Below are 22,375 nucleotides of genomic sequence, written 5' to 3'. Positions count from 1 at the left end.
ATCATATTTACATAGACAGAAACACCAAAAGCAGTGGTAAAATCTGCCAAATTCGATCATCAAACCAACAAGCACTGCATCATATTGTAATCAACTTCTTCTCTGATGAAATGAAAAAATTGCTGCTTTTTGGATCATTCATTATAATCAATGACCTACAGATCTGGTTTGTCAGCTTTCTACACTTTATATTAATTGATATTTTTTCAGTGTATGCATTTGAACAGGATATGATTTAACTTATCTATTTGTACAATTATCCAGTTATACTTCATTTCAAGTTAACTCTTCATGGTCTGCTTCGAAAGAAAATTCTGACAAATAACTTTAGTGAAAAACTATCTTTTTATTTGTAATGAGTTATATCATTTATTCTGTTTTCTGTCTGTTCATTATTATGAGATCTAAAATTACTATTAGTTAATTGGACCAAATTTTTCTACTTTGTATTGTTAATCTCAATAAAAACATGACATGAAAAATCGATGGCTCATTCTGGTTTATTTTCACAGACCCTGAAAGTGCCTTTGCAAAAATTCTGATTATAAAAGTTAAAAATAGAATTTTCTTAGGAAGAATCATTCCAGTTAATCGTTCTTTCTACCTCTTGGAAAGTTCAAATGCCGTTTAGGAAAAACAGTGAATTCTCTTACTTCATTTTAAATAAATTCTTAACTTTATCAGTTCTATAATAATATAAGATATTTAAATTCTTGAGAGAGAGAACCCATTGAGAAGAAGAGGAGAGGATGAGGAGGAGAGAAAACTTCGAAACAGGCAAACAATGTATCATGGAACTTTAGTTTGATTATAGATCAGAACTTTTGACTGATTATTAAATAAAGAAAAAGAAGAAAAAAAAAATGATAATCCATATATTATGAATGTTGTCGCAATTAATGAAGTGTGATAAGTGAGGAGAGTTGATGAAATTTAATGAAGTGAAGTTATTCACTAGCTCAGTGAAGGGCATTTATGATAACAAAATGTATTTGTACGCAAGATTACTCTTTGTTGATTTTTTTTTCCATCTATCGAAATATCCAGGAATTCAACAACACTCATATATACTAACCTCACGTTAGCAGACATATATGAGGTTTCTTTAAAGAAGCGGCATGGCTTTACTGTGTACCATGAACATGATTTTACACAGTTTGGCAATTTTATTCCTTTTGGATATAGAAACTTTAATTCAATTGATAATTTCTTGCTTTAAGCTTTATAAATCTTTGTTTTGTTTTGTTCTTCAATAAACACACCGTTTGCTTGAACCATGTGAGTGTTTAATTTCAGGAACAAATAGTCTTAACATATGGAATACAGTATTGAACTGTGAATACCAATGAACCTATTTCTATACAATAATCCTTTTAAATGAACTCACAGAGTTTCTCTGTTGTTCAGTTTACGACCTGGCTCTTGAATTTTGTTGTCTAGAAATTCCCAATTAATTAAAATTCTTTGAAATATCCAGGTGCAGACAATATTTTTAATTTCTTGCCCGCTTTTGTTAAGGGGTTCATTCTATTGCCAATCATTGAACATTATGAAATAATTATTGATCAATCAACGAAAGAAACTGAAATGATAATCCTTGGTCAATATTGATAAGCGTTTGTTATACAGTGTCTAAAACAGCTCTAATTATTAAATTCACTAAATGCGTCATCTCTTGAAATACTTGTCAAGTAATGAATCATAATCTTTGATAATCATGAAAACCTAGTCTTATATAAACTGGAATAGTGTTAAAATCCGAACTTATTGTGGGTTGAGAGGGCTTTTTACACTTCCTGGGGATGAATTAAACAGGATTATGAATTTAAACCTTCAAAAATATTGATTGAAAACAAATTAAATCTATCTCAACAAATGAAGAAAAACATAAATTGAACAAGGTTAAGATAATAAACAAATGATAGAATCGTTCCATAATATACATTGGCCCTGAGGGGTTCAGCTTTCCACTTCCTGAAGAAGGGGTTTTGAGGAGGGAGAAAGAAAATCAGGGTAAGGAATAAAGAAAAGAAATTGCGCAAACCATAAATTTTGTTTCCATGATCGAGAAACTTTAATCACCAACAATTAAATCGGTCTTCCTTGTTTGCAAAATGTGATAAAAGTCCCGCTAATTAATATCTGCATGCTAGAAGAGATGAGTCATTATGTCTCTCCAATTCTGAAATCGTCACATTCATTCAATGTTCAACCTGCTGAAACTTACGATGTTGTCTGATTCAAATGCTGAGAAATATGAACTCTTATGACATGAATAATACAACACTAAAACTTACTCTGAGTTGGCACTCCGAACCAATCCTTTTGCACTCCTTCCTCAACCTGCCGGTTTATAAAATCCGCCATTCCATCATTCTCTACGTTCCTTTACCACTTCTTAACTCGGAAATCCTGTAATCTTTCTTCTGTTTCGCCTAATACTAGTTGTCACTCCCTAATCAGTAAATCATATGTCCATCACAATACTTGAAATAATAGGAAGGAAAACAAGACACATATGGTGTACCCATCAACAAATATCAATCAGGATAAATAATGTAAAAATATAAAATCTTTATCATTAATGGAACTAAGGAAAGATGATACCATTAATTCATTTACCCCAATATATCAAGAACTTTTAATCAAATGGAAGGGTAGCAACCTGAAAAAACTCAGTTAGTTTGAATCAGCTTAGTGATCATTAACACTTTATGAATATACCAGAAAGATAATATATCATTTAGAGATATGAGGGGAAGTAGTCAGAATACACCATTTAGCTGGTGTACTAAAATAATTTTTAAAATGAATTGAAGAAAAAAATTCGTGATCATTTTCCTTCATTTGTATATGTGTGCATTATTAATTAGTAATGTGGCCAGTAACAGTAACATATATATGTATGAATATCAATACATGTAAATATATTGGGTAGGAATATATTAGTTATGGTCATTAATTTTATTAAATTCTCGTTCTTCGATATTTAGTGTGCAAGTTGTACTATTCCTAGGAGGAAGAAATATTTTTTATATTTTCCCTTACAGCCTAAATTCTCATGATTTGGGTCCTTGGTATTCTGAGCCCAATTTCTAAGCTTGTCTATTCATCTTTTTTTATTCAGCTCTATTTCAGTGATGGTATTCGGATCCTTCAACATTTCGGAACTAATCTCAAAATAAACTAAACAATCTCCAGATGGCAGTAACATTACAGAAAAACTCCAATAAATCTGAAACATAAGTCTGTGATCTAGTTAAAAGGATCTTCTATATACTAAATGTACTTCTAAGTCTCCTGTGAGAATCAAGCGTGGGAAAATTAAGAGCTACTTTATATTTAGTTTTTGTGCTTTACATAAACAAGAAACTAACAGCGACCCATACACATGCAAATCTACTTACAAAGATTAATAAATACTTTAAGAAAGTGTTGCGAGAACCCATGAATTATATTTTATAGTAATTTCTGTATTTTGTTCTGCTCTGATGCCAGCTAATTTACAATGAAAAGATAATTTGATATAAAGATTCTAAAATGGTCTCTTGTTTACATTTTGAACTATATTAATTTAGTAACAATCAATTTCGAACACTGAAGCTAATCTTTACTACTACGTGCTATACTGCTTGTTGATAACTAAACATTTTACATATTAAAACTACTATCTGGAGTCTAATCAAAACCATACATCCTTGTTCCTTTGGGCTCCATATAAATAAGAGGTTCATCATGGGATAATGAGGTAAAAAGCGAAGTATCATTTTATCTTCCCGAAGGGTCTAGAAGTAGGCAGAACTTGGTCTGGGGAAGCCCCGCAAAGAGTGTGGTCCCTGAAATCTAACTACAGTCAGGTAGAAGCACAGGTAGAGAAAAGCTTTGACGTCCCCAGAAGAACTGAATCTTTAAGACTGAAACGAGATAAATAAACAATAGAACCAAAGACATAACTCCACGAGATGAGGTGCTCCGAAGGTTCAATGAAGCAAAAAAATCATCTAACCAACTCATTTGTTTGTGTGTCAGAGCAGGAAAGGAGGTATAGTGGTGGTAAATCACAGAAAAAATGATTGATCTCAGTAGAGCCACAAAAACATAAACTAAATGCCAATGTTGTATGTATCAAACCATCTGCAGCACTTGCCATGTAAATTAAAGTTAAAAACTGGTAGCACACCTTGGTGGACATGTCCACAGCATACAAAAGTGGGTTGCTGATGGCCTTGTATCTATCAAAAGCCATCACTGCCAGCAGCATGCATTCAACATCTATGAAGACACAGACAAACAAGAGCTGCAGAAAACAGCCAATAAAGGGAATTGAATGTTTCTTGGCTACCAGGTCCAGCACATCCTGGGTCAACAGCAATTAAGATAGCAGAGATCAGAGAAAGGGTGGCTGAGAAGAAGTACATTGGTGTGTAAATTTAGAATCCACATTCTGATCAATAAGTCATTCCTATATTTCCAGCAGAATAGAGATAATTGAAAATACCATAGATAAAACTATTTTCATGTCATGAGTTTTGATAATTTCAGAGAAAAATTCACAACAATGAAGAACAGTCTCTTTATCATTTTCTTTTTTTCTTGGTCTAAATGGGTTTAGAGGATTGTCAGTATTTAAATTTTTTAGGGTAGGCTGTCTTTTGTACCGATGGTGAAACCTCCGTAAACATGGTCTACCAATGTTAGCAGTTGTTAAATACATAGATTATAATGAGGCTTGGCCTTGGGACAAAGAGGCGTTTCCTATCCATAGGAAGAATTCTGCTAGTGAGAATTTAGTCTTCCTTCGACTTATATAAAATATAAGTATTATCTCTTTAATTCCAGTCACTACCTCTCAGTATTAGTAAATATTTTTGAATGAAATGAGAATTTGTTCGGGTTCAGTATTATGAAAAATACCATGGAATTAACTGACGTGATCCATGCAGCATTCTCTCTTGATAGCAAATCAGGTTATCGGACCGGAGCAGTAACTTTGTTTGCTATATTATAATTTTGATTAATTGTAGACATATATAAAACTTTATCAGTTTAAAAAACGAAATTATTCTAGTAGTTAGGTTCATAACATTTGGCAAAAATAGAAAACTAGTTATTTAAAATTGGACCACTGTTTAATGGTGTATATGCTTCTATTTATTTCCTTACCGTTCAACTATCTTTAGAAACAAAAAAAAAATATGAACTGTAAAAAAGGGTGGGCTCAAGAGACTGCAAGCACCCTTTTTCTTCCCAAATTGACTTTCTGTTTTCTCTGGAAATGGGAACAGAAAAAAAAATCCTGGGTTTCAAATCTTCTTGATTCTGTCTTAACATGAAAATTGTATCTTTGAATCATAAGAGTGTTGACTTTCTTTCTGGTTGCATGAAAGAAAGCAAAATTTTGGTTTATAAACCCAAAATAATGGTTGATATTATATAGAATCTAGATGGTTTATATTATATTAAATAAGGTTGAAGTTTTATTACCTTTTAAATGAAATGCAAAAGAAATTGCAACATACCACATCATGGGTGAATGAATTTAAATAGGAAACTGCCCTTAATTTATTGAAATGCAAAAGAAATATATATTAATGGCCAGAAACCCCATATAATTTAAACAATTGTAACTTTACCAAATTTTATATAGCAAATTAATGTACTCAAATTCCTAAATATTTAACAAAATATGCCTCTAGTCTAGAAGTTACATATACTTCTGAAATAGTTAAGCCATGTATTTACCTATTCTTCAGTGTAGGTCATGTTCCAAAGAAATTACAATGTTGCTTTTCCTTCTGCTTTTACCGACGGCCTCTATAGCCTACCTGAGTTCAGGTAGGTCTTTTTTCTTGTGATATGAAACAAACAAAATAATCATTTATTTTCAGCGTTTACTTTTGGGATATACAATTCTCTTGACTCAAACCTTACTATTTTGCTTTATTCTAATTCAGTATTTAATTAGGTTCCTACCACTATTTTCTAGGAATGTTTAACTAAGCATCTTCTTGACTCTTGTTAGGTAATTTCAACACTTTTGACTTCCAGGACTTCATTAGAAACTGAATCAAAGTAATTCTGTCTATCAGTGATGTCACTCACTTCAAAGTGCCATCCTCCAATTCTTACATCATTTTCTTAAACGTCATCTTCAATTTTACAATTTTTTTTACGTTTTAAGACAACATTTAATTGGGACTGATTTACGGAGATCGAGGGTTGGTCATTCTGATACATCCAAGGAATTTGAGCATATCAGGAATGACAGGTATGCTGCAGAGGTACAAGTTCTCTTACTACTTGGTGAGTCCAAGAATTTTACAAACATATCAAGCAGTTAGGAGGGGACTCCCAGAAGCCCACCCCCACGGTGGAAGCACTCCAGCTTGATGTCCACACCTTCAGCCAGTACCAACTATAGCATGACCAGAGCAAATAGTTCCTACTCCAGCTTGTTCAAACATGATTTATGGGACCCTTACCTGGTGTCTGGCATCCAATAAAAAATTACATTTGATCATCTTGATCCTGGTTGTGATCCTCCATTTCAGTGTCCATTTAAATTCAAGTTCTTGGATCCGTCAATCCTTAACTGATCTGAAATTAAGACGGGCTCCGGCCTGAACTGGCTCGGAAATCATGTCTCCGTGTCTGATGTCCAAAGTGATCTTCGAGATCTTTTAACTCCTTTTTCCATCTTTGTTAGGCACCACTTGACTTAGCTTCTTTCTCTGAGATAGTTCCTCCCTGTGCTTCCTCACTTGTGAATCTGGGACTACCGATCGATGTCTCTTTGGAATTGTCAAGGCAACCAGTGTTACATCTTGTTTCCGAGATCACCGGATCCACACGTCTAGCTAAAAGATCACCAGCTTTTCTGGCTAGGCCTCTAACCTGCACCTTCAGGTTGTTCTTTTTCTTGTATTTGTTCTTGAGCAGTCTCATCCCTTGGTACCATCTCCCAATACACTGGTGGTCTTCCGTACAACTAGGCCCAACTGATCTCACCATTCCTTCTGTATGACCTTGAATCCATTTTGTATGACCCTTCGGTCTGGTTGTCTCAACTACAACTAAAGATATACTTTCTCAACTGACCTTCACAGCTCTCCACAGTCCCAAATCCTCGGCACCATTCAATACCATTAAATCTTCCTTGCCTTCAAATAGTACCATTTAGGTTACATTTACTGAGTATAGCTGCAACAAATTTTTGCTATCTCAGAACACATGATTTTTGTGCCTCAGAAACACACTTCCCAGAAGATTTCACCTCAGTGATGCTGGTTCTTATCCACCACCTAATTTTTGTCAACTCTATTAGTCTAATAATTTTTCCCAATGGTCCCCAGTGAGTCTCTTCCCTGAATATAAACAGGGACACATGGCTGGGAAACTGATGAGATCTACTTTAGAAACTTCAGGGCATGCCTATTCCAATTCTATTTCATTATTACCCATGATTCCTTTTTCTAACTCCTTCCTCTACCAATACTTGACACCAGCTCGGATCCTCTGTGGTTAACCTGCAACTCAGAGATCTTGCTTCCTTTTGCCTCTGGTTAAAGTTTGCACTAATTGGATATCAACTGTGATTCCTTTGGAATCATTCTCCTCAATTCAATTTCATCCTTGAACCTGGATTCAGCACCATTTTACTTCCTGGTGTTCTTTATACTTACATCTCTCTGTTTTGCTGTTTTTTTCCTTTTCAACTTGCTCCTTTCACTAAAACACTCCTTATAAGTGAAGTTTAAATACTTCAGCAAGAATTGTAGACTATTTTGAGACTTCCTTTTCAAGCAATTAATCCGTCCTCTTTCCATTAACCTCAGGTACACTCTTTGGACAATGGCAAAAAGCTTGACCATTTCCCCAAAATACCACTAAAACATTCTCCTGACCCACATACCAAAGGAAATTTCTTTACTAAAACCCTCTTACACTAGTCCAGCAGTTTCATCACTCTCAGTAACAAAGTCTTATATTCCTAGGATATGCCAATAAAGTCCCTATTTAAAACACCCTGCCTTCTTTCCAAGTCAAGTATCCCCAAATCCTTAATTCTTCTCCCAAAACATGGTCAGGTCTACTCGAAATACCCCAGTCCTCTGGTATCAGCTTCCTGCTCTTAGATTAAGTTTCTGTTGCTGTGAACACCATGACCAATACGTTTATAAGGAATAACATTGTTATGTCTGGTTCACAGATTCAGAGGTTTGGTCCATTATCAACAAGGTGGGAGCATGGCAGGATCCAAGAAGACATGGAACAGGAGGAGCTAAGAGTTCTACGTCTTTGTCCAAAAGAAGCCAGAAACCTAAACTGAAGTCTTAACACAAATAATTCACAAATTGTACAGAAAATAACCCATTTTACATTTTTATATCAATAATTTTTTGATCTCTTTTCTGCTTTAGTAGTAGTCTAAAATTTAAAATCATTTCAACTATTTAAATTCTTCTTTTTGTAATGTTCTTACAAATTGGTGTATTCCTTCTCTGATACCATTTCACTGACATTTAATCCACTTAATTTTTAAATTTTATATCACAATATTATTTGTCAATATATATCCCTAAATTCCCTATAATCTTCTATCTTTTTTCATGATATACCAGAGACTTAGGAAGAATGGGTATAATATAGAGATTCCATTTATTTTTAATAATTTTAAGATACACAAGTTTCTATCTATTCATGTAGTGAATGTGTACTTTACTAAAAATTCAAAACTGATTGTTTTTACAAAAATAAATCACTACTGCTATGAATAAGTTTAGCTATCTGTACAAGTTTTCAAAAATTTTTATAAAATCCTAAATGATATGTGGGAGCAACAATGTTCTTATGATAACATTTAGTCTTTATTTATTTGAGGGAAATAAATAGAATGCTACACATCTAATTTGAAGGTAGAAAACATCTTAGTGTGACACCTTGGAAATTCCTTAGTGTTGAGTAAAGTCCTTTTGGAGAATCACCTCATAGGACATTTGATCTTGATTGAAACCATTAAAATTGAGGGATGTAGAATATTAGGAAGGACAATTCTAGAAGAGTGGGTGGTAGTGCTTCCAGAGCACACAGGTAATGGAGGCCTTGTTTTTTCCAACTGTTAAATCCATTGATAGATTCATCCTTCAGTAAAATGACTGTTTAGAGCAAGTAAATCTTCTAGGTTGTCGGCCTTAGTCCATAGAAGTTGGAGACTGGGAATTTTTCTAACATAAACTTCTTGCTTTGCCACTTAGTTCCAGAAGTTTCTTGGCCTGGAGAGTGTAGAGATATGGCACATAGTAAGACTCTGGTGTGGCTTTAAAGACTGAAAGTCTCTGGAAGTGGCTCTCCAACTGTATTGAAATGTTGATGATAGCTTCTGAAAGGTTCTAAAAACTTTCTTGCTCTTTCTGAGGGTAGAAAGGTGAGGGCTTAAACAGTTTAGGGGCCAGGAGTGGGGGAATGGGGTAAGGATTGGGGGATGTAAGGGTGGGAGTTGGGGGAGAGATTAAATAATGTGGCCTTTTTCTATCTCAGCAGTAACTGCAACTTTTCAACCTGCTTTAGTACCAGTAACAGGAAAATCGTCATTTTGAAAAGGTGATTATAACATTTATTTCAGTTGTAAAAAAGAAACAATATGGGGGAGGGTTTCGCTGGAAGGGATACCAAGGGAAGGGGACAACATTTGTAAATATCAAATACAGCCAAGTGCAATAAAAATAAAATTGCCTGTAAGCTCTCTAGAAAAAAAGGAGAAAGCAGAAAGATACTAAGAGGTGCAGATTAGGGATGTGACTTCTGTTTCAAACCATGAAAGAAAAAGCGACAGCTTACAACATTCTTCTCAGCAGTTTATTCAGGAACCTTTCTTTCTGCATGCAAGCAGCAATCGCTCTTTTCTTTTCTTCTTACTCCCCGAGACTGACACACTCACTATATCCTCCTACTCTCTTCCGTCAGACTGCATCTCAGTTCTACGGCTCCAGGTCACATGGCCTGATCTTACGTCTGGTGTGCCTCTTAGCTCTCTAATGAATAGTGGCTGGTTTTCCGATCAGCCAGCAGAAGTCAGGTGCAATCACAGGTCACTTTGGTCCAGCTGTCTTGGGACTGCGCCCTACTCCCATCTTTGTTTCTATAGCTCAGAATGGCTCACTTCCCCACCAAAGGGAAAATTTTTTCTATTCTTTGGAGCAATAAACTTTGTGAACTAGGGAGGAAGAAACTAATGATCCTAGAACGAAAACTTTTTGCAAAAGCAAATATAAAATAAAACTCACAGCAAACTGTATATAGTTATACAACATATTTATATTCCTTGCTAATATATAGTTAGGATAAAACTTGCACATTTTTATAATTACGCCCTTATACACTAAACCCATACTTACATTTGAACCAAACACAAGATCAGAAGAATTCACTCATTCTAGGTGAAAAAATAATCTTCTGCATAAAAGAAACAAAGGCTTCTGTCCTTTAAATCCTAAAAGAGAATTCTAAGCAAGTTGTAGAAGAAAGCATTTTTCCATCTTAATTAACGAGTATTTCTTATTTGTTTCGATTGTTCCCTTCGGTTTCAGGCAACATCCTTCATTCCTCCCCTCCCTTCTATAGGTGTTCTCTCTATCTTCCCCAACCTGCCTCCCCCCAGCAATCACGTTTACTATTCAGTCTTGCGGACCAGGACTTTCCCTTCCACTGGTGCTCTTGCTAGACTTCAGTCATTTGCTACCCTACCGAGGTTTAAAAGGTACCAGCGTCAGTCCATGTAGTCTTTGATGGTAAGCTTGGTACCGACTCTGGTTGAGTTGGCGACTAATTTACATTCATGTGGGGTCTCGGCCCTTCAAACTCTCCAGTCCTTTCTAATTCCTTCAGTAGGGGTCTTCTTCTCACCTCAGTGGTTTTCGGCTGCCATTCCTTCTATACTGTTTACTTCCTCATTCTTGCTGTGTCTCTCGATCTACATCCGGTTCCTGTCAGCCTGCACTTCTTTTACTTCATCCATCTGCTCTAATTGGGTGGCACCAGCCTTGTGTATGGGCGCATGGGGTGAGAAAGCTGTGAGATGGGTGTTTCCAGCCTGCACTTCTATTCAATTCTTCTATTCCCTACAAGGTATTCTTATTCCCCTTTTAAAAAGAAGGGTGAAACATTTTACTTTTTGGTTTGCTCGCCTACTTGGGGTTTCCTTGTTTCTCAGCCAGAAATCCCGAGGTAATTCTGTAAAGCATTTGGGCTATGTACTTTTCGTGATTACGCCTACATGTGTTGCAACAGTTAAATTCTTCCACTCCGGGATGATAATTTTCAGTTCCCTCCCTTTGTAATGAATTTCTATGAGTCATTGTTTTGTTCTTCTGATAATATTATTGTGTAGATGCCACATTTCTATATCCATTCCTGTTGAAGGCACATCCTGGAGTTCTTTTCCAGCTTCTAGCTATTATAAATAAGGCTGCTATGAACATAGTGGAGCATGTGTCTTTATTATATATTGGGGCATCTTTTTGTATATGCCCAAGAGGAGAGCTATAACTGGATCCTCAAGGTAAAGTTCAATGTCCAATCGAGGAACTTACTCCCGAACTGAATTTCCAGAATGAGGTTGGTTACCAGTCTGCAGTCCCACAACAGTGGAGGAGTGTTCCTCTCTCTCCGTCCTTGCATCAGCATTTGCTGTCATCTGAGATTTGATCTTAGCCATTCTCACTGGTGTGAGGGTGAAAGTCTCAAGGTTGTTTTGATTTTGTTTCCTTTGTGAAAGCTCAAAGATGTTGGAACATTTCTTTGGGTGCTCTCAGCCATTCGCATTCCTCAGCTATGAATTTCTTTTGTTTGAGCTCTGGACCCCATGTACATAGGGTTGTTGTCTCCCTGGGTCTCACTTTTGTAGGTTCTTTGGCCATGTTTTGGATATCAAAGAGCCCTCTGCTCTGTTCATGTGGGATTGGTGAATCTTTCCCAATCTTGCTGGTTTTGCGTTTGTCCTATTTCAATGTCGTCTGATACTTTTGTATACAGGAGCTTTTACGAGGTCCTGTTACATCGATTCTTGATCTTAAACACTCATCGTTGGTGTTTTGTTCTGGAAATTTTCTCCAGTGCCCATGTGTTTCAAGATGCTTTCCTAGCTTTTTCTTCCTATTAGTTTTAAAGTAGTGTCTGGTTTTGATGTGGGGTCCTTGGTCCACTTGGACTTGAAAGCTTTATGGGGTGATAGTAATAAGACTAAGCATGCCTTGTTATTAAAAGAAAAAAAACCTATTCTGTACTATGATTAAGAAACCTACTTTACTTTCCTCTGCTCTCTCTTCAGGAATTTTGTTCAAAAGAGAGATAGCTAAAATCTTAACTTTTCTATTGAAGTTCTCCTCCAAAGCTCAAAGTTGTGACTTGTCTTCTTGCCAAAGCCTCTTTTAAACACAGGATGATGCATGATAAAATGTTTTCCTCACAAGTTTACTAAATTCGATATAAATTGAATAAGAAATTTCCAACAGTGAATGTTTACATGCATATTCTTTAGGTTTTCTGGCTAAACATTCATCCCATGTCATAGTTCCACTGGTTAACTGAAAGTTAAAAATCATAACTAAGTTATTTTTTGAAGTTTGGCATGTCATTGAAGTCAGTATTTTAACTACTGTAACCTACTTTATATATAATCATTTAATTCCTTTTCACCGATCTATAGTTAATTGTTTTCCTCTTTATTAACTTGGTATTTTATATTTACATTTCAATGTTATTCCTTTTCTGGTTTCCGGGCCAACATCCCTAACCCCTCCCTTTTTTGTACATGGGTGATCCCTCACCTCCCCCCCAAGTACTTTCCTCCCCCCCCAGCTCAATCCCGCGTTCCGCCTGGGGTTCAGTCTGCAACAGGACCAAGGCTTCCCCCCTTCCACTGGTGCTCTTATGACTGTTCATTTCACTTTACCCTGTGATGTGAATCCAGGGGTCAGTCCATGTATAGTCTTTGATCAGCTTAGTTCCTGAAACTCTGGTTGGTTGGCATTATTGTTCTATGAATTGAGCCTTAAACTCTTCAGTCCTTTTCTGATTCCTTCAATGGGGGTCCCATTCTCAGTTCAGTGGTTGGTTGCTGGCGACTACCTGTCTCATTGCTGTTTTCTGCTGTGTCTCGGAGATCCACAGCCAGTTCCTAATCAATCCTACTGTTTCTTTACTTCATCCATCTTATCTAATAGGGTAGCTGTATATGTATGGGCACATGAGGGCAGGCTAGATATAATTCCTTCTGCCCTCTGTTTTTTAATCTTTTCCTCCATACATTCCCCTGCAAGTATTCTGTTCCCCGCACCCAAGAAGAGGTAGAAACATTCCATTTTTGGTTATCCTTCTTTTTGAGTTCATGTTCTGTTGCATCTAAGTAATTCAAACATTTGGGGCTTGCCAAGCACTTGTCAATAGTCCATACCATGTGTTTTCTGATTGGGTTACCTCACTCAGATGGCTCTGAGTTCCTCCATTTGCCAATAATTTCCCGTAGTCTTCTTTTGATAACTTACAGAGTAATATTACATTGTAGATACATTTTCTGCATCTATTCCTCTCATTGAAGGGGCACCTGGGTTCTTTCCTTCTGACTATTATAAACAAGAGCTCGATGAACATGGTGGAACACATGTCTTTTTTATATGTTGGGGCATGCTGGGTATATACCCAAAGAGGTACTCTTCAGGTCCTCAGGTAGTTCAATGTACAAATTTCAAGGAACCTCCAGACTAATTTCAGAATGATTTTAGTCACCACGTCCCTGTAATGGAAAGTGTTCCTCTTTCTTCCATCCGCCAACATTACTGTCACTAGATTTTGATCTGTATTCATAATTTTATTTATTTCTCTTGTATTAAAAGATGTTGAACATTTTCAGCTGGGTATTTTCTCAGCCATTCATTTCACTAGCTTCTTAATTCTTTGTTCCCAGCTCCTGAACATCATTTTTTTTTTAACGGGTTGTTGTCCTCCGGTCTAACTTCTTGAGTTCTTTTTAACCAATTTTTTGGATATAAGCCTCTATCAGTTTGAGTTAAGTAAAGATCTTTTCCCAATCTGTTTGGTTTGCTTCATTTATACAACAAAACATACCCAGACTAAGTACTACATATGTGTGTTGGAGACACTCCTTGACTGGTCTATTTACCTGGTTGGTGATCTAGAGATCTTGCAGGTGTCCGAATTGATTAGAGGCTGGTCCTCCCTACTAGTTGCCCTCCTAGGTGACTTTTTCCCTAAATTCCGAAGCATAGAGGTCAAACTTCTGATTATTTGTTGTATTTTTTATATCTAACTCAACATTGGGTTTTTGGAGGCAGTCCTGATAGGTCTCTTTTTGTGAATGACCCCTTAGCCTCAAGTAATGAGTGTCAGACCCCAGTCCTCCTTGTGATCCCCTTTGGGCCTGTCACTGGTACCAGCTACACCTGGGGTTCTTCTCATTTCTTCTTCATTTCTCCAGACACGAAGAATTGCTGGATCAAATTTGACTATTGTTATAAACCCATCGTGCCTTAATTACTTGTCTTTCTGCTGTGGGTGGTCTGTGATTCCTCTCTCTCCAGAACTGTAAGACGTTTCAATCAGGTCCCCACTGGTCTAGGCCCATTCAGACTAAATTTCTCTTTGTTTCCTAGTGTGCTCACTACTGGAGGAAGTGTTATTGCATCTTACCAGACAAAATCTATTTCCTCTCTCTCTCCTCTCTCCTCTCTCCTCTCCTCTCTACCATGTGTTTTTATTCGTGTAAATATAAGTAAATCTCCTCTAAATAATTTCTGTGAGTGGCTGTGAGGTCTCAATTGAACAAGTAGCTTGTTCAAGGCGATTCTAACTGAAAGGCATCTGGGGAACATTTATAAGCACGTCACCATAATTTTACCCTCTCATTCCACTCTCTGACTCTTCAAAATGTTCATCCCCCAGATCCTCACATCTGTTTCCTCTTCAGAAAAAGTACAAACCTTAATGAACAACAGCCAATAGGATAAAATAATTCAATAACGAAGAAAAAGCCCTCGCTTGTATCCAGGCTGAAAGGCAAGCAGTATAAGAAAAAAGAGTAGGAACCAAAGGGAAGAAAGGAGTCGAAAGAATATTTTCTTCCATTTAGGGGTTCCACAAAAATGCAAGACTAAGAGTCATATACATGTGCAGATGATATTCGAAAAGTCAGTGAAAAGTGAAATATATCATGCCAATACCGAAATTATTTTACATACATTTTTGCTTCTTTTATTTCTTTTGGAATTACGTCTTTCACATCTTTATTCCTCAAACTATAAATCAGAGGTTCAACATAGAGAGTTACAGAATGTAAAAAGTCGCTATCTTGATCTAGGAGTGAGGAAGAACTTGACGAATACACTGAAGGAGCACATGGTTCTTTTGAAAAAGAATTAGAAATTGCAGTCAAGTGTGATGTACAGTGAAAAAGCCTTTCTCCTCCAGTCTTAAGACTGATGAGATGATATGGCGCAATAGGGAAATAGCTTGCTCGTAGATGGTGCTCAGTTCAATGAAACAAAATGATGCATGTATTAACAAACTGACCTTTGTGTCGAACAGATAGTACTATACTGGAAGATATCTGGAAAATGATTAATCTCATTGGACCCAGAAACTGGTGGAATATTGTCCATTGTATCGAAAACATTTTGCTAAACGTGCCACAGAGTAACACCAGTCCAATGGTGGAAGCACACTTTCTGAACATGCTCTACACATTAGGGGTTACTAATGGCCTTATATTGATCAAATACCATATCCGCTGCTTAAGAGGCACATGGCAAAATCTGTAAATATACAGAAAATAAGAACACATAACCCAGGCAAGAAAGAATATACCTCACTCTTGGACAGAAATTCTCAATCATATGGGATCGTAAAGTGAATAGCAAGATCAAAAAAAAGAGAGAGAGAGAGAGAGAGGTGGCTGGGAAAAAAGTACATTGGTGTGTGAAGCTGGGGATACATTCTGATTAAAATGATCATTCCAACATTTGTCAACATATTAGTGAGATAAATAACTAGAAACATATTGAATAATAGCACTTTTACCCCAGAGATATTGGTAATTCACAAAAGGAGAAATTCTGTCAATGAGAATAATTCCATTAACTTTGAAAGCAAAGAAAGTTCATCGGCTTCATGGAGACTAAGAGAAACATGGATGACCACCACTTTCAATTGTTCTGTATGTATCTCAGCCCATGGAAGATATGTAGAAAACAGAAAAAATATGAATTCAAATTTCGAATCTTGATAGAATCGCAACTAGTCCTACTAGTCCTATTTTAATTCAAGAATTAAGACAAGGAGAGAGATAATACTCGTCATGGCAGGGAAATAAAGGAATGATAAGAATCCCAGTCAGGATATAATGTTAAAATATTTAAAATTGTTTAAAAATTTTAATGATTTCTCATTTTTTATTAATTGTATATATAACAGCACTATAGCACAACCTATCAATCAGTATTGTTGTATCTATTCGATATTATTCATTCACCATTTTTTGGTGTTGAGAGCCAGGTGGTGTTTTTTCTTCCTGGAAAATCTTTCCCTCTCTCAAATATTACTGAAGGACAATATTTCTCCTACTACCCTATCAAGTTCTTTGTATAGGACCGTCCGCTTGTGGGCTTTCTGATCATTCAAAGCTTGCCTGTTTTTCCTTGATTTCAGCTCCCTGTTCAGTCAGTCATATTTGGTGAGGACTTGTTATTGGGGTTGGCTTCTGAAATTTATAGAACTTCAATCTCAAAGCAAAACATGAATTCTCGACTTCAATCTGATAGATAGTTATCATTTGAAAAAACTTGACCAATCAAAAATAAAATTTTGAGGGGTCAGGTTTCAAGGATATATCTGTACTGCTAAATATACTCTACAGGGGTCTTTGTGGAAAGTCAGCAAGAAGGAAGGTAAGAAACTACTTACCTTTAGATTTTTTGGCCTCTACATAAAGCAGAAACTAACAGCAGTAATATACAGATTAATAGATACTTCAGGAAGAATTTTGAAACCCATAAATTCTCTTCTAGTATTTCTTTAATTTGTTCTAATCTGATACCATTCCTACTTAGAATAAATATGTAATTTGATATATAAGGTATTCAAAACATTTTCTTATTTTTATGTTTTAGTGTATATATTTAATTTAGTAACAAATCAGTGTGACCGTTTTTTGTTGACTCTTTATTTACTATATGCCATATCAATAGAGACCAGATTGGTAATGAAGTAGCGTTTTCCTATTAAATATTTTATTTCTGGAACGTCAGGCTTCTGCATCCTTTTCGTGGACGCATAAATCAGAGGTTCATCAACCGGGATAATAGAGTGAACTGATGTTATCTTGGTCTAGAGGTAGGCAGAACTTGGTCAAATACATGAAAACATGGTCCCCTAGAGAAATTCCAACTGCAGTCAGGTGGAAAGCACAGGGGAGAAAGCTTGAAACCCCAGAAGAACTGAGTTTTAAGACTGATGAGATGATGTAACAATAACAAAGAGACTTAAGACACTCGAAGATAGATGCTCAGTTCAATGAAACCAAAAGTGAGTCAAAACTACAACCAGCCTCATTTGAGCTAGGTAGTCAGAGCAGGAAAGGAAGAGAATAGTGGTGGTAAATCACCAGAAAAATGATTTGATCTCCAGTAGAGCCACAAAAACATAAACTAAATGCCAATGTTGTATGCATCAAACCATCTATAGCACTTGCCATGTAAATTAAAGTTAAAAACTGGTAGCACACCTTGGTGGACATGTCCACAGCATACAAAAGTGGGTTGCTGATGGCCTTGTATCTATCAAAAGCCATCACTGCCAGCACCATGCATTCAACATCTATAAAGACATAGACAAACAAGAGCTGCAGAAAACAGCCAATAAAGGGAATTGAATGTTTCTTGGCTACCAGGTCTACCAGCATCCTGGGTCCAACTGCAGTGGAATAGCAGAGATCAGAGAAAGAGAGGTGGCTGAGGAAGAAGTACATTGGTGTGTGAAGTTGAGAATCCATTCTGATCAATATGATTATTCCCATGTTTTCCAGCAGAATAGTGAGATAAAGAAGCAGAAACACCACAAATAAAACCACTTTCACATCATACTTAGTACTAATTCCCAAGAGAAAGAATTCTGGCAATGAAGAACAGTTTCCTTTATCCATTTTTTTTCTCTGTTCTTCATCTAAATGTGTTAAGAGAAGTTTTCAGTGTTGTGTCATGGTAGATTGTTTCTGTTGGGACAGCTGAAGCACAAGCAAATCAAAATACCATTTCAAGTAGTTTATTAAGAACATGAAATAGAGTGAGGAACTAGCTCAGAGAAGGGGCACTGTGTTTAGGTAGCAAAAAAAATTCTGTGGTAGAAATTGGATCCACATTGAGTTAAATGTTTATGTAATAGATTTTCCCTATAAATTGACTAAGTCTCTCCCACTCAGTAACTATATATGAATAAAATAGAAGCTCACCAAGATGCTGCATAGTAGAAAAAATATATCAATAAATGACCAGCCACACTGATCTTTCATAGTCAGTAATTTCATAAATATTGTATTTAAGAAGATTAACATTTCTCTATGCATCATCTTCCGTTAATTGTGAACCTTAGCTAGCTTATCAGAAAAGAAACAGGAAGTATTCTGGCATCTTTGGGGGTTCATCACATTTCCTGAAAATGAAAACTGATTTATTTAAAACATTAACCAGTCTCCAATGGTGCGTAGCTTATCTACTGTTCTTACATTGGGACCTAAGCTATCTTCAGGAGACTAAAAGTAAACTGAAAAAGAATTGGCCACAGCAGATTGCTAGTGCCTGAGTTGTTTTGGATTACAAATTGGCTTTCACTCATCTGAAAATGGGAAATAAAAAAAATCTTCTAATTCCCTGTTTCCTGTCTTATATAAAGTTATGCGGTGTACATTATAAAGGTCTTTGGTTTCTGGTTGCATAAAGGAAATGGGCTGTGGCTTATATATCCCCAAAAATAATGTGGTTGTATTACAGACAGAAGTTGCTATATATTATATCCATATTGTTGAAGTTTCGTTTTTTTTAATGAAATGCGAAGAAATTAGTATTACCCAATTCTACATCATGGGCACATAGCTTTTAAAAAGGAAATTGACAAGTTAAAATATATGTAAAACATATATTAATGAAATATTTCTTAACATGTAAAAGTATTATATACCTTTACAAACTTTATATAAGCCAATTAAGGCACTCAAATTCATAAATTTCTAGCAAAAATATGCCTCTGATCATTAAGTGACAGGATTTATGTAAGTACATAAGCCTGCTAAATCATGTATGTACCTATTCTTCAAACGTACGGGTCATGTTTCAAAGAAATTACAATGTTACTTTCCTTCTACTTTTGCAAATAGCCATCCATAAACCTACCTGAGTTCAGTGAATCCTTCTTTACTTGCAATGCCAAAACAGACAAGATGATCACATTTATTTTCAACGTTCACTTTGGGGATATAATTCTCTTGAGGCCAAGCCTTCCTGTTTTGCTTTATTCTAATGTGTTTAATTAGTTTCCTACCACACTATTTCATGGGAATATTCAACAACTGCATTTCTGGCTGTCATCTTCACACTTTATGCTAAACTCTATTTATGAACAATCGACCCAGACTGGGACATACAGTGAAAGTGAATGAAACTAAAATTTCTGTTTATTCAGTGACGTTCACATCATACAAGTGTCATCCTAATTCTTACATCATTTAAACCATCCCCCATCTTCAAGTTACAAAGCTCAGAATATTGCAAACTCTTTCATTTTTTGAATCATCACCATGGCCCTCATTTAGAATATATTCTATGTCTGGCTCGATCCTGCTGAACACTTTATAGCATGTGTGTGTGTGTGTGTGTGCGCTGTCATGTGGATATTGCGCTCACTGCACTTTTATCACAATAACAGTACTACGAAGACTGCAATCATAATAGAACATTCTACAATTATTTTGTTGCAGACACATTTGTTGACTAACTCTCTTGGAATGACGGTGATACTTTATGGCTCAGATATCCTGACTGGTGATATTCAGTTTCCCCAACTCACGATATCTCTTGTTCCATACTTTTAAAGCGTCGGTGGGAGATGATAAGTACTGATTGAATCCTGGAGGGACTAAGATCCCTCATGGTTTAGGAGATAAAATGATGTACTCCTACCCTCTTAGTGAAAAGGTGTATGTGTGCATGTGAGAATCGAAGTGGGGAAAGGCGGTGGAGCAACATTGGGATGAACAAAATAAAGTACATCTAGTAAAGATATAAAATGCATCAAGAAAAAGTCAAGACTACATACTTTAAAGTATGGTATTATGTATTATTCATTTATTATTACTACTATTATTGTGCTGTGTGTTATTATTGATTATTATTTTATGCACCCTTGTGTACCACGTTTTCTCGGCCCCACCTACCTGCACAGGTCTTTACTTGAGGAGGTCCACTCTCCTCTGCTCCGCGTCCCTCCTCCCTGGGGCTTGAGGGTCCTCGAGAGGGATTGAGTACATTTTCTCCCACTGAGGCTTGAACAGGTAGACCTCTAGCTGGCCTTTGCAGCCAGGGGTTTGGGATTCAGAGATCCCATGTGTGCGCTCCTGGTTGGTGACTCTGTCTCAGGCATGCAGGTCTGGGTTAGTCTGCTACACCGTCCTGCTGCTTCACTTTCACTTCAGCATCTTCTCCATTTCGCTACTGCAGTTCTTTAGACAGGAACATTTCTTACTAGTTCAAATTTTGACTATGGAAGTTGTAAACCCTGTCTCTCTGCTCCCAGGTGCTGTCCATCTGCGTAAGTGTGATCACTTCATTTCTCTCTCCCAATGTTGAACATTTGGCCATGTCACCCCTCATTGAATCCTTTGTGTCTCACCTCAAAGTCTCTAATACCTTTCTAGAGTGGTCTCATCTCCTACCCCCGAGGCTGCTTATGCTTCATTCTCTAGCCCTAAATGGTTCTCTCTAGTCCCATCCCCATGCCTGATGTTGTTCCCCTTTCTCTAGACTTCCCTCACTCAGATCCTGCTTCATTCCCAAGGATTTTTTTTCTAGTCTTATGGGATGATGGTTCAATCCCTACTGTGTATTTTTGATAATTAAAAAAAGTGAGCGTTGTGAATATTAAAAATCACCATTAATTTTAAATGTAATATTCTCCTTTAAATATTTGCCACATTTTCTTAATCCATGAATATGGTTTATTTTATCAAATAAGAATTAAGTTTGCATTTGTATTATTTTGTCTAAAAAGTAAATCCTATATACTACTAAAAAGATGGAGAAATTTTCCAAAATGAAACTGATTATGTTCATTTTTTAACATTGATATACTGCAGATTGATTTAAATTTATATATTACCTTTATTTTCGATCTCTCTAGCAACAATACATTTTCTGTACTTGTTTTATTGGATATGTTTTTTATTACATTTCAAATGTTATCAATCCTTTCCCAGTTTACTGTCCATAAAGCCTATCCCCATCTTCTCTTGCTTTCTTTATGAAGGTTTCCCCTCCCAACCTCCTACCCTTTCCCAAACTCTCAGCCCTGACACTTGCCCCCTTTACACTGGAGGGATCCAGCATTGCAGGATCAGTGCAGATTCTCCTCTCATTGGGTGCCCAACAAGGACATCCTCTGCTACATAGTCAGCTGAAGCCATGAATCTGTCCATGTGTACTCTATGGGTAGTGGTTTAGTCTCTGGGAGCTCTGTTTGATTGATATTGTTGTTCTTATGGAATTACAAGCCCCTTCATAACTCCTTCAGTAATGTCTCAAACTCCCCTTCCAATGGGAACCTTTTTCTCATGCTCAAGGGAGTAGCTACTAGCATTCGCCTCTTGTATTTGTCGTATTGGTCGAGCCTTTCCAGGAGGAACGCTATATTAGTATGGTCAGCATGCACTTTTGGCACTGTAGCAATATTTTCTAGGTTTGGTGGTCGATGTATCTCACCTGATCCCAGATAGGCAGGCTCTGAATGGCCATTCCTTCAACTCTCCTAAACTTTGTCTCCATATCTCCTCCTATGAATAATTTTGTTTCAATTTTTTATTAACTTGAATATTTCTTATATACATTTAGAGTGTATTTATTCCTTTCGGTTTCCGAGCAAACATCCCTAATCCCTCCCTCCTTCTTTAGGTGTTCCCCTCCCCTCCCCCCATTGCCTCCCCAACAATCTAGTTCACTGGGGTTCAGTCTTAGGACCAAAGGGCTTCCCTTCCATGGTGCTCTTACTAGGATATTCATTGCTACCCTTGGGTCAGAGTCCAGGGTCATCTTGTATAGTCTTGAGT

General features: G+C 36.6%; 2 pseudogenes; both read right to left on the bottom strand.

Moving 5' to 3' along the window:
* Positions 1–3,997: 3,997 nt before the first annotated feature.
* LOC116900878 lies at positions 3,998–16,146 on the bottom strand (annotated as a pseudogene).
* Positions 16,147–17,229: 1,083 nt separating this feature from the next.
* On the bottom strand, positions 17,230–18,208 carry LOC116900877 (annotated as a pseudogene).
* Between the last annotated feature and the right edge of the window lie 4,167 nt (positions 18,209–22,375).

The sequence above is a fragment of the Rattus rattus genome, chromosome 5, assembly GCF_011064425.1.
Source record: "Rattus rattus isolate New Zealand chromosome 5, Rrattus_CSIRO_v1, whole genome shotgun sequence".
Lineage (NCBI taxonomy): Eukaryota > Metazoa > Chordata > Mammalia > Rodentia > Muridae > Rattus > Rattus rattus.
Note: the sequence above shows the minus strand (reverse complement) of the source record. Positions and strands in the feature narration are given on the sequence as shown.